This window comes from Schistocerca piceifrons, chromosome 2 (genome assembly GCF_021461385.2).
Source record: "Schistocerca piceifrons isolate TAMUIC-IGC-003096 chromosome 2, iqSchPice1.1, whole genome shotgun sequence".
NCBI lineage: Eukaryota > Metazoa > Arthropoda > Insecta > Orthoptera > Acrididae > Schistocerca > Schistocerca piceifrons.
Genome location: NC_060139.1, coordinates 403,499,570 through 403,515,379, shown reverse-complemented (window position 1 = coordinate 403,515,379; position 15,810 = coordinate 403,499,570). Strand labels below are relative to the sequence as shown.

General features: G+C 43.4%; 1 protein-coding gene across 2 annotated transcripts in view; it reads left to right on the top strand.

Moving 5' to 3' along the window:
- The window catches only part of LOC124776696 (multiple inositol polyphosphate phosphatase 1), a 306,445-nt gene that overhangs the window by 118,741 nt on the left and 171,894 nt on the right, over positions 1-15,810 (top strand). The window contains exon 1 of one of the 2 annotated variants that reach the window (XM_047251800.1): positions 9,841-9,967. The exons of the other annotated variant lie outside the window; for it this stretch is intronic. The gene's annotated coding sequence lies outside the window, so the exon portion shown is untranslated. Of the gene's footprint in view, positions 1-9,840; positions 9,968-15,810 lie in introns of those variants that run through there. 2 annotated transcript variants of the gene reach the window in all.

Genomic DNA, 15,810 nt, shown 5'->3' with positions numbered 1-15,810 from the left:
CAATTACGAACAAATTAAATTGGAAACAACGCATAGAAAATGTTGTTGGAAAGGCGAACCAAAGACTGCGTTTTGTTGGCAGAAAACTTAGAAGATGCTACAGATCTACTGAAGACACTGCCTACACTACGCCTGTCCATCTTCTCTTGGAGTGTACTGCTGCTCGGTGTGAGACCCTTATCAGATAGGATTAATGGAGTACGTCGAGAAAGTTCAGAGAAGGGCACCACGTTTTGTATTATCGAAAAATAGGGAAGAGAGGGTCACGGACATGATACAGGATTTTGGGGTTGACACCACTGAAACAAAGGCGTTTCTCGCTGCGGCGGTATCTTCTCACAAAATTTCGGTCACCCACTTTCTCCTCCGAATACGAAAATATGTTGTTGACTCCGACCTTATATACTGTAGGGAGAAACGATCATCAAAATAAAATAAGAGTAATCAGAGCTCGCACGGAAACATATAGGTGTTCTTTTTTCCCGTGCTCTGTTCGAGAGTGGAATAACAGACAACTGTTGTGAAGATGGTTCGATGAACACTCTGCCAGACACTTAAGTGTGGTTGTAGCCATGTAGCTGTAGGTGTACCTGTAGATGTTATTGTTCCGTTATTTGTAATGTTAGTGTTACGCAATGAACAATAATACTGAACTTGGTCGATACCAAGGAGAACAATCATGGCATGATTGTAAACGCATGCACACTGTGCTGTTGTTAGTGGCTTAACATTTACGACAATTAACACATTTTATTGACTAATTTCATATCATTTTTTCATATCTACTTAATTTCCAGAGAAGTGGCCGTTTCCGAAAATGTTATATGTCGACCGTGACGAAAATTAGCCAAAGAACAAATGGCATTTCGTAGATAAAATGTAAAGTTATAGTTCTAGGAATGAAATTTTCGCTCAAAAGTTGAATGTGTATGAAATGTAATTATTGTTAACATGAGTGTGCATTTTTTTATCACAGGCAGACTATGTCTCGTCGACTGATATTCCTTTTATGAACTGATATAAATAGGTTACAGCTGCTCTTCTCGCTTACCGAACGTCACTTCGCTTGTCAGTGAAGAGCACCGACCTTCGTTGTTCTGTTGCGTGATGTAGACTGACAAAAACTAGGCAAATCCAAGTGGAGTGTGGAAACCAAAAGTAAAGTTAAGACTATGGCTGAAAATTCCATGAGTAGCGAACATTAAAAGTACAAGAAACGTAACCCAAATCAGTACCTACGGACCGAACTAGAAAATAACCTACCACACAACAAACAATCGTAGAGTTCCGAATTAAAGTCCACCTCCAGAAAAACTAGGTAACAGTTATATTCGAAATCCAGCGTAATGAAAACATCAATGGCACGATACGAACTGCCGATTCGCCCGGCGGAGGGGATATTATCCCTAGCAATAACAAGGCAATTTTCGTAACGTTCGTTACCAAGGAAGGATACTTTGTGCTCACACTCAAAAAAATAAAAAAATAAACAAATTTTGTTAATTGTTGTTGAATTATATTAACAATATACCTCTTAAAGAGGGACTGATGTGTAAGTGGGGTCCAGAACTTGAAAATAACTTCAGAGTCCAGAACCTGAAAATAACTTTTAGCACACTCTTAGCAATCTCAACGCACTTTCAATGACGTGCCCTTATGACAAACAAAAAAATTTTACAAATTTCGTTCATTTTTGTTAGCTTTTACTCTCAACACTCTTCTTAAAGAGATATTGATGTGTAAGTACGGCCCTGAACCTAGAAGTATTGAACATAACATTCATTGGGGAAAATGATATCTACTACTGAGACTTAAATTTTTCGGTTGAGTTTAACTGAAAAATATTAAACATACACGGAATCTGGTAGAAGAATTCATTAAAAACAACAAACTTTCTTTTAGAAATTTTAAAATGTGAAGTACCTGAGTAGATAGCAATATTTTCAAAAAGTGGCCATAAAGTAACATCCCCCCCCCCTCCCCCTCTGATATTGCAGTAGCGGCCATCCCCACGTGTCATGTTTGCCACCACCGCTGCAGAAAGCTGACTGGAGAAGGCAGAACTCAGCACCGTACATTATTATATCACTGATAATGAATATACGAGTGGCTGATTGCCTCGCACACGTGCCAACTTAGTGAAGGCTCTTCCTAACGGTACTCAATTATGCAGCTCTTCAGATCGCCGCAGCAAAAGCGGAGCAGATTTGGGACAGACATTTCCCCCAGCGGTTAACAGTAAATATGTACTGGTCTCGGACGCAAGCCATTGCTGCCGTAAATCAATGCCCTTGAGTATCCTGGGGTGAATTTTCTGTAAATGAGATCTGTTATTAACACTTGTTGCTACCGTTTATGAACGAAAAACGAACGAACATTAACCAACCACACCATCTCTCTGGCTTACTCCCAATCCGCTGAACTCTCCTTCGCAAGGACGACGGCTCTAATCCACGTCCGACTATCCTGGTTTAGGTTTTCCATTATTTCCCCAAATCACTCCAGGCTAATGTCGGGCGGGTTCCTTTGAAAGGGCAAGACTTATTTCCTCCCCATTCTTGCAACAATGTAAGCGTGTGTCCCGTCTCTATGATTCCGTTGTCGACGGGGCGCTAAACCCTAATCTTCCTTCCTTCCTTCTCCCAGTCTACTGTGTAGCTCTATTTAATTTCGCCTTGTAAAATAATATACTTTCACACACACACACACACACACACACACACACACACACAAGCACAAAGACACACACATACACACGCACGCATAGACACACACACACACACACACACACACACACACACACACCACACCACGCTACACTTAGGATTATTTTTTTTTTTTAGCCTAAATCCTGATTCCTTTCCCAATTCTTGTGCTATTCGTGTCTGGGTCTCTGTCGGTTTCACAGCGCGAACAGCTGCCGTTTGTTTTCCCGTCAAACATGCAGCTGCCTGCTGTCTGCAGATGATGCAAAAGGGCTTCCACGCTGCTGGTTTGCACGTGCCACTAAGGTGACAATATGGGCTAATTTCATGCGGTTTATGATTTTATGGTTTTTCCAAGTAATTGTTGTTTTACCATAAATATATTTGTTTTGATTGCAATATAAAGAACTCAGAGAGCTCGTAATTTATCAAGCTGGTAGTGAACTAGGCACATTTTGAACGTCTTGACAATTTGCTGTTTGCAATCCGCCCATATTGGTTACATCTGATGATACGCTTTATGATACTAATTACATTAGGAGCTGTGGTATGTCTTCCTACCTTGTTTGTAAACTTTTTTTTAAAAAAAAAGAATATCCCTTTATTCAACGTGATTTCCTTGCTCCTATCCGTTTCTTCCCTTTTTTTTTAGATCTGAAGGCGGTTGCTCTGTAAACGAAATAGGTTAGCTAACTGTTTCCTTATATTCCGAACATGAAAAATAAATTTACTACGGGTCGCGTGTCTCTCTTGCTAACTGTTTCATGTCCTACAAACTGGCTTTGAAATTTTTACTTAATTTATGAGAACTGGCTTAGCATTCGATCGCAATTTTGTACACTATGCAACGATTTTTCGCGTACGAATAATAGTTATTTGTGTTTCCATGGATGCTACTCTATTAAAATCTGTCAGAATTTATAAGACTAGTAACACAAATTCTATTTTGCTAGAACATGCTAAGAAGTTTATAATGTTACAACGTCGCTTTTATAATACCACGTTTCTGTTATCATTTCCGATCGTTGCGTGCGAGCAAGAGATGTGCTCTGAGAAACATCTGTGCATAGAACTAAACGTGCTGTGGTAGTGTGACCGAATGATTGGTGACGCAATCCACTTCCTGCCACGAACCTTGAAAATGGAAGTTCTTGATTGTCAGACGGTGCTGACTGGCTCGAGGAGGAGGAGGAGATCAGCGTTAAACGTCCCATCGACAACGAGATCATTAGAGACGGAGCACAAGCATTTAGGTTCTTCGTTGATCCGTTCACTCAGTTTTTTGTTACCCTCTGACCGAACACGCTGAGCTACCGTGCCGGCGTCACTAGACCACGAGCTGTCCTGATGCCTTAGATTACTATTGCAGGTCCCCTGTAAGCCCAGGAGAATATCCCTCATACCACAACACCGCCCCCACCGGCCTGTGTCTGTGGCGCTGTGCGTGTTTCAAGAGGCTGTATGCTCGAATGACAATGTATCCAGACACAACCATGTAATATGAAATATGATTCATCCGACCAGATGACAGGTTCCGCTGATCCACGGTCGTATCATGATGATTTTGTACTCACTGCAGTAGAAATTGATAATGTCATTGAATCAACGGGGGAACACGTAGATATCGTCTGCTGCAGAGACTCATGTTCAACAGTTAGCGCTGGGCTGAGAGCTCCGAAACACTTATACTTACACCAGCATCTGTCGCAAGATCTGGAACGGATTGCCACATGTCCCGGTTTTCAGAGTGAGCAAGCCTCGAACGTGCACGTTCTGCGATGAGGCGTTGAAGTCCAACACCCTGTCGCCCATTTGTGGTTTCACCGTCCTTCAACCGCTGTCCACAGATGCTCAGGGCAGTAGCACGCAAACAGTTGATCATCTTAGCGCTTTCGAGATGCTTGTTCCCAGGCTCCAGGTAATAACAACGTGCCCTTCGTCAAAGTCGCCTCTTTTGTCATTGGAATTACCTACTTGCGGTCTATATCATCGCTAGAATGATTCGCCATTCACCTGTGTTCCGTGTATACGCTTTCGGCGTTTCCTGCCGGCAACGCCACCAGGCGGCATTTCAGTCTCTTGATCGCCTGGCGTCATAATCTCTTGTCTTACGTTTATACGTAAAACAAAAGACAATTTTATAACAGAAAATCCAAGTGTACGTTAGATCAGTGAAGCAGTGCATCAGTAGAGAAGTTCGCTTAGATCCAGATAAGCGACCTGGAATATTAGGTATTGCAGTAGCCACAGTAGGTCCTGATCAGTCAGTTATCATTTGGTAGTCGAACCAAGTTTTTGTCTCCTCAGGGGAACTCTGTGGAACATCACAGCTGAAACTCTGTCAGTTTTTCCAGTGCCTTCCTGCTTTTCTAAAAACTTTGCACTTTAAATGAATGTGCACCAATAAAGCTTTTTCGTATTGTGTACTGCTTCTCCACGCGCTTCTACGAGGGTAATCCCAAAAGTAAGCTCTCATATTTTTTTATAAGTACATAGACCTGTTTATTTCTACAATGGTTTACATCAGTTTACAGCTTGAACATTTAGCTACTTTTCGACATAATCACCATTTCTGTCGATGCATTTTTGTAGTCTCTGTGGCGGTTGTTGTATGCCCATGTCATACCAGCTCGCCGCCATGGTGTTCAGAAAGTTGTGAACCTAATCTTTCACCTCGTCGTTGGAGCTGAACTGCTTTCCGGCCAAATGTTCTTTTAATCTAGGGAACAGGCGATAGTCACTGGGCGCCAAGTCAGGGCTATAGGGTTGGTGCGTGATTGTGTTCCACTGAAACTGTTGCAGGAGAGCAACGGTTTGCCGAGCGATGTGTGGGCGAGCGTTGTCGTGGAGAATGTGTGCGCCCTTGCTCAACATTCCTCTTCTCCGGTTCTGAATTGCCCGTTTGAGTTTTTTCAGAGTCCCACAGTACCTGTCAGCGTTAATTGTGGTCCCGGTAGGCATAAAGTCGACCAACAATACCCCTTTATGATCCCAAAAAACGGTTGTCACGACTTTACCGCCAGACTGTGTTTGTTTGAATTTCCGCGGCTTTAGCGAAGAAGGATGCCGCCACTGGCGTGATTGTTGCTTGGTCTCAGGTGTCAAGTGGTGTATGCCCAGGTTTCGTCACCCGTGACATTTGAGTCCAGGAAGTTGCCCTGTTCGGCTGCAAGGCGCTGAAGAAATGCGCGGGAAGCATCAACTCGTTGCCGCATGTGGTCCTCAGTCAGCACTCGTGACACCCATCTTGCGCACACCTTCCGGTACTTCAATGCTTCCGTTAAAATTCTGCGAGTGGTGCTTCGGGAAATCTCAGGAACCAACGTGCAGAGATCATCCAGGGTGATCCGCCGATCTTCACGCATGCTTTGCTCAGCCTTCAACACTGTCTCCTCAGAAACTGACGGTCTCCCGCTCCTTTGTTCGTCGTGAATTTCGGTCCGACCAGCTGCAATCTCTCTACACCACTTACGAACATTTTTGACATCCATGCACGACTAACCATACACTTCCGTCAATTGGCAATGGATTTCAAGCGGCGCAGTGCCCTTTGCGTTCAAAAACCGAATAACTGCGCGCAATTCGTACTTGTCGGTAACATCCAACGGGAGCTCCATTCTCAACGGCTGTCAAGCCAAGACTAAGCGCCTCAGCGCGGCGTACGCATATTTACACAGCGCGTGAAGCACTCTTCATAACAGTGTGACCAACTGTTACACAAACAGAGTTCTGTACTTATATAAAAATAGGAGACCTTACTTTTGGGGCTACCCTCGTATATCAAGAGAGTTCTACACCTACATTTGCATATATACATTCCAAGACCAAAAGGCAAAGACTCACCACGAAGGAATTATCCGAATGGGACGGAAATCGGTAGATGTGACGTAAATCTACAGTCAAAAAAATGACTGCACCTTCAAAAAAATGGATGATTTATTCCAACACAAGAGCTACACAAATTGTGCAAGTAAGTTGGTCCACCTCTGGCCCTTATGGCAAGGACAAAGACAAGCAGTACAAACTCTCGCCGTGTGCGGGCTGGAGTTATCTTGCATAGCTTGGATAGTTTGCCATGAAGAGCAACAAAACGAGGCGTATAATATCCTCAACGAATCGCAGTGCTGTAAGGGTGCCACGGATGACAACCAAACGGGTCCTGCTATGAAATGAAGTGGCGCTCCAGACGATCACTCCTAGTTGTCAGGCTGCCTCGAGGGTGACAGTCAGGCTGGTATCCCACCGCTGTCCGGGGCGCCCCCAGGCACGTCTTCGCTATTCATCGAGGCTCAGTTCGAAGGGGGCTCATCCCTGAAGACAGACCTACTCCAGTCAGCGGGATTCCAGGCCGAATGTGCCCGACACCATTGTCGTTGGTGTACAGAGGTCAATGGTAGCTCGGCAAGGAGTGCCGTGAGCTTAGCTCCCTTTCTGTGAGCCGCCTATTAATGGCCCTTGTGAAGCGCCAGTTGCGCATCGGATCGATGATGATGACGAATCCGGGGTTGTGAGCGCCTCGGTCTTCTCGTTCTGTCGTGTCTCTAGGTTGGTCGCACACTTCTTGACGCTGTGATCGCCAACATTGTCGAATAGTGGCATCGCTCTCGAGTATTCACCTATTGCTCCAAACGGCTTCTTTCGACCCACCTACATACCCTTGCTCAACAGCTGAGATCTGCGTACGTGATTCACACGCCTGTCTCCGAGGCATAGTTACTGTCCAACTAAGAACACGGAATGAAATTCGCAAGGCCTTTATGCCCTTGTATCGACATGAGCCCTGTTTAATATCCTTGCCAACTGCGCTGCGCCGGCCGCGGTGGTCTAGCGGTTCTAGGCGCTCAGTCCGGAACCGCGGGACTGCTACGGTCGCAGGTTCGAATCCTGCCTCGGGCATGGATGTGTGTGATGTCCTTAGGTTAGTTAGGTTTAATTAGTTCTAAGTTCTAGGCGACTGATGACCTCAGAAGTTAAGTCGCATAGTGCTCAGAGCCATTTGAACCATTTGAACTGTGCTGCGAAATTGCGCTGCAGCGTCAGAAATTCATCCACCGGCATTTCGCCTTTTGTATTTTTAGGCCTTTTTGCCTTAGAGCGTACACTGCAAGCCAGAGTACAGTGAATGCCGGAACGAAAATGACTTTCTATGTATGCTTCAGAAATACATCCAAGCCGGCCGCGGTGGTCTCGCGGTTCTAGGCGCTCAGTCCGGAACCGCGAGACTGCTACGGTCGCAGGTTCGAATCCTGCCTCGGGCATGGATGTGTGTGATGTCCTTAGGTTCGTTAGGTTTAAGTAGTTCTAAGTTCTAGGGGACTGATGACCACAGCTGTTAAGTCCCATAGTGCTCAGAGCCAAATACATCCAACAGATACACTACTGGCCATTAAAATTGCTACACCAAGAAGAAATGCAGATGATAAACGGGTATTCATTGGACAAATATATTATGCTAGAACTGACATGTGATTACGTTTTCACGCAATTTGGGTGCATAGATCCTGAGAAATCAGTACCCAGAACAACCACCTCTGGCCGTAATAAAGACCTTGATACGCCTGGGCATTGAGTCGAACAGAGCTTGGATGGCGTGTACAGGTACAGCTGCCCATGCAGCTTCAACACGATACCACAGTTCATCAAGAGTAGTGACTGGCGTATTGTGATGAGCCAGTTGCTCGACCACCATTGACAAGACGTTTTCAGTTGGTGAGAGATCTGCAGAATGTGCTGGCCAGGGCAACAGTCGAACATTTTCTGTATCCAGAAAGGCCTGTACAGGACATGCAACATGCGGTCGTGCATTATCCTGCTGAAATGTAGGGTTTCGGAGGGATCGAATGAAGGGTAGAGCCACGGGTCGTAACACGTCTGAAATGTAACGTCCACTGTTCAGAGTGCCGTCAATGCGAACAAGAGGTGACTGAGACATGTAATCAATGGCATCCCATACCATCACGCCGAGTGATAAGCCAGTATGGCGATGACGAATACGCGCTTCCAATATGCGTTCACCTCGATGTCGCGAAACACGGATGCGACCGTCATGATGCTGTAAACAGAACCTGGATTCATCCGAAAAAATGACGTTTTGCCATTCGTGCACCCAGGTTCGTCGTTGAGTACAGCATCGCAGGCGCTCCTGTCTGTGATGCAGCGTCAAGGGTAACCGCACCCATGGTCTCCCAGCGGATAGTCCAAAATGCTGCAAACCTCGTCGAACTGTTCGTGCAGATGGTTTGAAACTTTCCTCATGTCAGCACGTTTTATGTGTCGCCACCGGCGCCAACCTTGTGTGAATGCTCTGAAAAGCTAATCATTTGCATATCACAGCATCTTCTACCTGTCGGTTAAATTTCGCGCTTGTAGAACGTCATCTTCGTGGTGTAGCAATTTTAATGGCCAGTAGTGTAATTGAGGACGTAGGTTGCTACTCTGAGATGAAGAGTTTGCCACAGGAGAGGAATTCGTGGCGGGCCGCATCAAACCTGTCAGAAGACTGATGACCAAAAACGCGCTTCAGTCTTATTCTCCCTCAGCGATATGTTTTATGGGGGCAGCAGTATTGTCTGTCTTCTTCGAATACGGGCTATCTAAATTTACCCCACAGGATTTCTCTAGAGCGACATCGCCTTTTTTCCAAGGGTTCCCATTTACATTCCCCAAACGTTTCTGTTACACTTTGTGTATGGGCTGTAGCGACCTGTTACGATCCTAATAGCGCATCTCTAAATCCGCTCCATGTCTGTCCTTAAAGGAGAATGCTCAGAACTCGAAAAGGTCTGAAAAGTAGGTAACTGCGGTAAGCTTTGATAAAAGGAACGAATAAATACGACAGGATACGAAAGAATATTTCATGTCTTTGACCTAGAATATTTTTACTAGCAAAAGCCTTAGCACTGTGTGTTTGGTGACCGGCAGTGAGACATAACTACCTTCACCGCTAATACGCTCTGACAGGTGACGAAAAATTTGGCGTCACTGTCTCCAGACGAGGCACTGCTGATGTGGAAGCATCCGTGGCGAGAAATTGGACAAGAAAGTGGGGGAAGGGGAACGGGCAGGCGGGGTGGGTTGCGTGGGACGTAATTACAGCTGGAGATGCTGCGTCCGTCCCCGCCATTCCTGCCGTGCAGTAAGCAGTGAGCACTTCTCGCCACAGCGGGAGACCAGCCTAGCTCTGTCAGCGCCCAACGGGAAGGCGAAAGAGTGAAAGAGGGGACGATGCTGCAGACGTCTGTACCCGCGTCTGTTCCTCTCAGGTCGGTTATCCTGTAACGGTTATCCCGTTAGTAAACATACAAGTGGCACTAAACCTATATTATTCTTGAAGAATCAAGTTTGCCAGGATTGCTAGCAATTATTTTTATTACTATGACCAGTTTCGACAAATCTACGCTGTATCAGATCACATATAGAATAACACTCAATTAAAACATTCGGTTCGATGCTACTCTATCCTGTGCAAGCCTCTTCATCTCCAAATAACTGCTGCTTCTGAATCTTCTTACTGTACTCATCTCTTGGTCTCGGTCTACGATTTTTGCCCCCTTCTCTCCCCCCCCCCCCCCCAACCCTTTTAGTCAAGTGGTGTCAGAAATTTCTTTTCTCCCCAATTCTTTTCAGTGCCTCCTCATTATTTCCGCAATTTTCTTCTTTAGTACCATATTTCAAAAGCCTCTATTTTTTTCTTGTCTAAACTCTCTATCGTCCATGTTTCACAGTGTTGTACATGGTTACACTCCAGACAAATACTTTCAGAAAAGACTTCCTAACACCTAAATCTAATTCGATATTAAAAATTTCTCTTCTTCATAAACGCTTGTCTGTGTTTTATATCCTCTCTTCTTCGGCCGTCATCAGTTATTTTCGTGCCTAAATAGCAAAACTCATTTACTACTTTTAGTGTCTTGTTTCCCGCAGCATTAGCTGCTTTTGATCGATTGCATTCCATTATCCTTGTTTTCCTTCGTTGATGTTCAAATTATATTTTCCTTTCAAAATTCTGTCCATTCCGTTCATCCAAGACCATTGCTGTCTCTGACAGAATTACGATGTCATCTGGAAACCTCATTTTTTAAAATTTCTTCTCCCTGAACTTTAATTCCTGCTCCAAATTTTTCTTGGTTTCTATTACTGCTTGTTCGGAGTACAGAAGAATAATATATGGGATAGGCTACAACCCTGTCTCACTCCCTTCTCAGCCCCTTCTTCCTTTTCATGCCCCTCGATTCTTATAACTGGCGTCTGATTTCTGCAGACGTTTGGAAGAGCCTTTCGCTCCCTGTATTTGACCCATGCTACTTTCAGATTTTCAAAGAGATAATTTCAGCGAACACTGCGAAAAGTTTTCTCTGATTCTACAAATGCCACGAATAAACGTATGTTTTTCTTTCCTTAACTGATCTTCTAATAGAAGTCGTAGGGTCAGTAGTGTCTCGCGTGTTTCTGCATTTCTCCAGAATCCAAACTGATTTTCACCGAGGTCGACTTCTACCAGTTTTTCCATTTTTCTGTAAGGAATTCTTGTTAGTATTTTGCAACCATGACTTACCAAATAGTTCGGTAATACTGACATCTGTCAGCATCCCCTTACGTTGGAATTGGAACTATTACATTCTTCGTGAATCTAGGCGCGCAGTCCGGAACCGCGCGACTGCTACGGTCGCAGGTTCGAATCCTGCCTCGGGCATGGATGTGTGTGATGTCCTTAGGTTAGTTAGGTTTAAGTAATTCTAAGTTCTAGGGGACTGATGACCACAGCTGCTAAGTCCCATAGTGCTCAGAGCCATTTGAATCATTTTTCTTCGTGAAGTCTGAGGGTACTTCGCCTATCTTATAAATCTTGCGCACCAGATGGGGTCAGTTTTGTCATGGCTGGCTCTGCCAAGGCTATCAGTAGTTCTGACGGAATATCGTCTACTCCAGGGGGCTTTTTCGACTTAGGACTTCCAGCGCTCCGTTGAATTCTTCTCGCAGTAGCATATCCCCCATCTCATATTCGTCTACGTCCTCTTCCCTTTCTATAATATTGCTTTCAAGTTCAGCTACGATGTACAGACCTTCTATACTCCATCCAGTTTTTTGTTTTGTCTTCTTTGCTTAGTACCGGTTTTCCATGTGAGTTCTTGATATTAATACAGTCGCATTTCTCCAGAGGCCGCTTTAATTTTTCTGTAGGCGGCATGTATCCTTCCCCTAGTGAAATACGCTCCTAAATTCCTACATTTGTCTTCTAGCTATTCCTTCTTAGCCATTTGGCACTTTCTGTCAGTCATTTTTTTTAGATATTTGCATTCCCCTTCCCTTCTTATATTTTCTCCTTTCATCAGTTACATTCAATATGTTCTGTGATATCCAAGGATTTCTAATAGCCCCCGTCTTTTTACATACGTGATGCTCTGCTGCCTTCACTGTTTCATCTCTCAAACCTACCTATTCTTCTTCTTCTGTGTTCCTTCCCCAGTTCTAGTCAATCGGTGCCTAATATTTCCTCTGAAACTCTCGACAACCTCTCGTTCTTTCAAATTATCCTGTTTCCATCTCCTTAATTTCCTATCTTTTTGCAGTTTCTTCCGTTTTAATCTACAGCTCATAACTAATAAATAGTGGCCAGAGTCCACATCTGCCCCTGGAAATACATTAAAATTTAAAATCTGGTTTCGAAATCTCTGTATTGCTATTCCATAACCAGTCGGAAACCTTTCGGTCTCTTCCACGGATACAACCTTCTTTCATGATTCTTAAACCAAGTGGTAGCGATGATTAAATTATGCTCTGTGCAAAATTCCCCCAGACCATTTTCACCTACTATTGTTCCTTCTCTTCCTTCTCTCACTGTCAAATTCCAGACTCCATCACAATTAAACGTTCGCCTCCCTTCACTGTCTGAATAATTTCTTTTATCTCTTCATACATTTCTTCGATCTCTTCATCACCTGCGGAGCTAACTGGCAAATAAACTTGCGCTGCTGTGGTCGGTGTAGACTTAGTGTCTGTCTTGGCTACAGTAATGCGTAACTATGCTGTTCGTAGTAGCAACCGGCATTCATATTTTCTTATTCATATTAAACTTACTCCTGGATTACACCTATTTTATTTTGTATTTATAGCAATTTATTCATCTGGCCAGAAGTCCTGTCCTTCCTGCCACTGAACTTCACTAATTCCCTCTGCATCTAACTTAAACCTATCTATTTCGCTTTTAAATTTTCTAACCTACTTGCCCACGCTCCTCCCCGCAGAGCATCAGTTTTGTTCCTTCTGGTGACGTCCTCCTCCTATGTAGTTCCCGCCCGGAAATCCGAATGGAAAACTATTTCACACCCGGAATAGACCTGCATGCCCCACGGACAAATTATGGCTGTTGTTTCCCCTTGCTTTCACAGAGTATAATTATATATTTTGTTTATATCTATGTTTCCGGCTACTAATTGTTGTTGTATTACCAAGACAATTCGTATATCTTTGAGACTGTTCTTGAATGAGTAGAAATAAATTCTTTCTTTTCTTGTTACTTCGGACTGCCATGTTGGTGTAATTAGTATTTCTATGGAGCTTCTGGCCGACGACATATGTACTTGTGACACCACACGTCCCACTTGCCTACATGCAGGGGCAAGTGCCTAGAACACAACAGTGGGCTCTCAAATTAAATGTCGCAATGCTATTTCCATGTTTAAATTATCTGTATTTTTTCTGTAGCAGTATTAAACACGTGTGGCATAAAATAATATGCGAATCAGGCAAGGCAGCGACAGTTCCAAACAAACGTGCATTCAGAACGGAGATAGTATTCTGACACCGCAAGCTGACTATGTGTGTGTATGTGTGTGTGAGTGCACAATTGTTTCCATCAGGCTAAATAATTGTATTAAGTGTGTTTGTACTAGCTCAAATATTCTTCAAATTCGTGAATTATTGATGACCAACGTAGTCCGTTTTGCCTGACGCACCATATCAAGCGTAAATTACTACCCAGTAGCTGACAGCTCCTTTCTAACGTCAACATTTTTTTATGTAAATTTATCAATTCAGTCAACAAAGGCTCTGAGCACTATGGGAATTAAATTCTGAAGTCATCAGTCTCCTAGAACTTAGAACTACTTAAACCTAACTAACCTAAGGACATCACACACATCCATGCCCGAGGCTGGATTCGCACCTGCGACCGTAGTGGTCGCGCGGTTCCAGACTGTAGTGCCTAGAACCGCTCGGCCACCCCGGTCGGCTCAGTCAACAGATTTAGTACGTCTGATCGAATGTGTGTTGAATTCAGATGTTAAAACTACTCTTCAGTATGTTATTTAATCGAAGTGTCCTGTAGTTTCCGCTGAGTTATCAGCAGAGGATGTCAATGTTTTGTACTGCAAGATAAAGCTATTACTCTTGTGTGGAGTCACTATAATGTTCGCATGATTTTGAAAAGTAGTTGAATGTAGGATAGTTGAAAACATAGCAACCCTCGTTTCGTCCGTATATGAGATGCGTAACACCTCTGTCTATACACGTCTGCTGAGGACGTCGTGATCCTTACACGAGATATGCGTTGGTGATCCAGCTGTCTATCGTAATTGCCGGTTCACTGAATTTTCTCAACAGCGTTTTGCGTAGAGTTTTTTCTTCCCTCCAGAGAATCCAATTTAAGTTCATATAGGTAGTAAACAAGGGTTGCTAATCTTTCATCTTTCCACTTTCAACTACTTTTCGAGGTCATCCCAACGTTATAGTGACTCCGTGCTAGGGTATTCAATTTATCTTGTAGTACGAAACGTTTGTCGACTTCTGCTGATGACAGTAATTTTGCTGTCACACAGTGGAAACGACATGACACTTCGATGAAATAGCGTACTGAACACAGTTTTTAATATCTGAATTCAGTACACATTCGATTATACTTAATAATGCTTTTTAACGGATTTACGAGTCTACATAAAAACATTGAGATTAAAAAAGATGTGTCAGCTACTGAGTAATAATTACTTTTCTAGTAGCTGACGTGGAGTGCAATGCAGTGTGTTGACAATTTATGAATTTGAAGAGTATTGGAACTAGTAAAAATATAGTTAACATCAATTTTTTACCTAATGGAAATACTTTTGCTCTTTCAGTAACTTATACCCACTGTCAGCTTGTGACACACGCAATTCCAGCATGTAGTGTTAGAATACTGCCGGAATTATGAACACCTGTTTGTTTGTTTGGAACTTGAACTATCACTGCCTTGCTCACTTAGCACATTATTATATCTACATGTGTCCTGTACTGCACCGCGCGGGATATCCTAGCGGTCTGTGGGCGCCTAATCACGGCTAGCGCGGCTCTCCCCCGTCGGAGGTTCGAATCCTTCCTCGGGCATGGGTGTTTGTGTTATCCTTAGCGTAAGTTAGTTTAAGTTAGATTAAGTAGTGTGTAGGCTTAGGGACCGCTGACCTCAGCAGTTTGGTCCCGTAAGACCTTACCAAAAATTTCCAAAAAATTTCTTGTACTGCTATAGAATATTGATACAGACAATTTTTATTTGAAAATAGCATTGACACTTATGTCAGTCCGAAACCTTCCACGGGATAGACTATAGCAGACTTTATCATTGGAGTTACTGAAAAATTCTGGTTGGAATATCACTGTGCAGCCAGAGGAAGTTGGATTGCAGGTATGGCAGAAAGATTCACCACACAACTGCTATTTTTTACAGAGTGAATCACAAATTAAGAGTTGAAGGGCAGAAAGTGAAGCTGTGGTTGAGAAGGGAGCGAGACAGGGTTGTAGACTACCCCCAACGTTATTCAATCAGTACCAAGGAGGAATTTGTAGAGTTAAAAACCATTCAACAGCCAAGACAGCATAAAATATTTTTTTTTTAAATTTAAGACATCCGGTTTCAACAGACTATTCCTGTCTTTTTCAGGTCTTAAAATCTTTTATTGCAAATCAAAACATGCGTGAAGTTAGTGTAAAATGTGCAGGTTTTACAACAAAAGATTTTAAGACCTGGAGAAGACAGCATTGTTGAGACCGTTTGTCTTAAATAAAAAAAAATATTTTATGGAATCTTGGCTGTTGAACTATTTTTAATAATTAAACAGATCACCCATCAGTTCTTTCA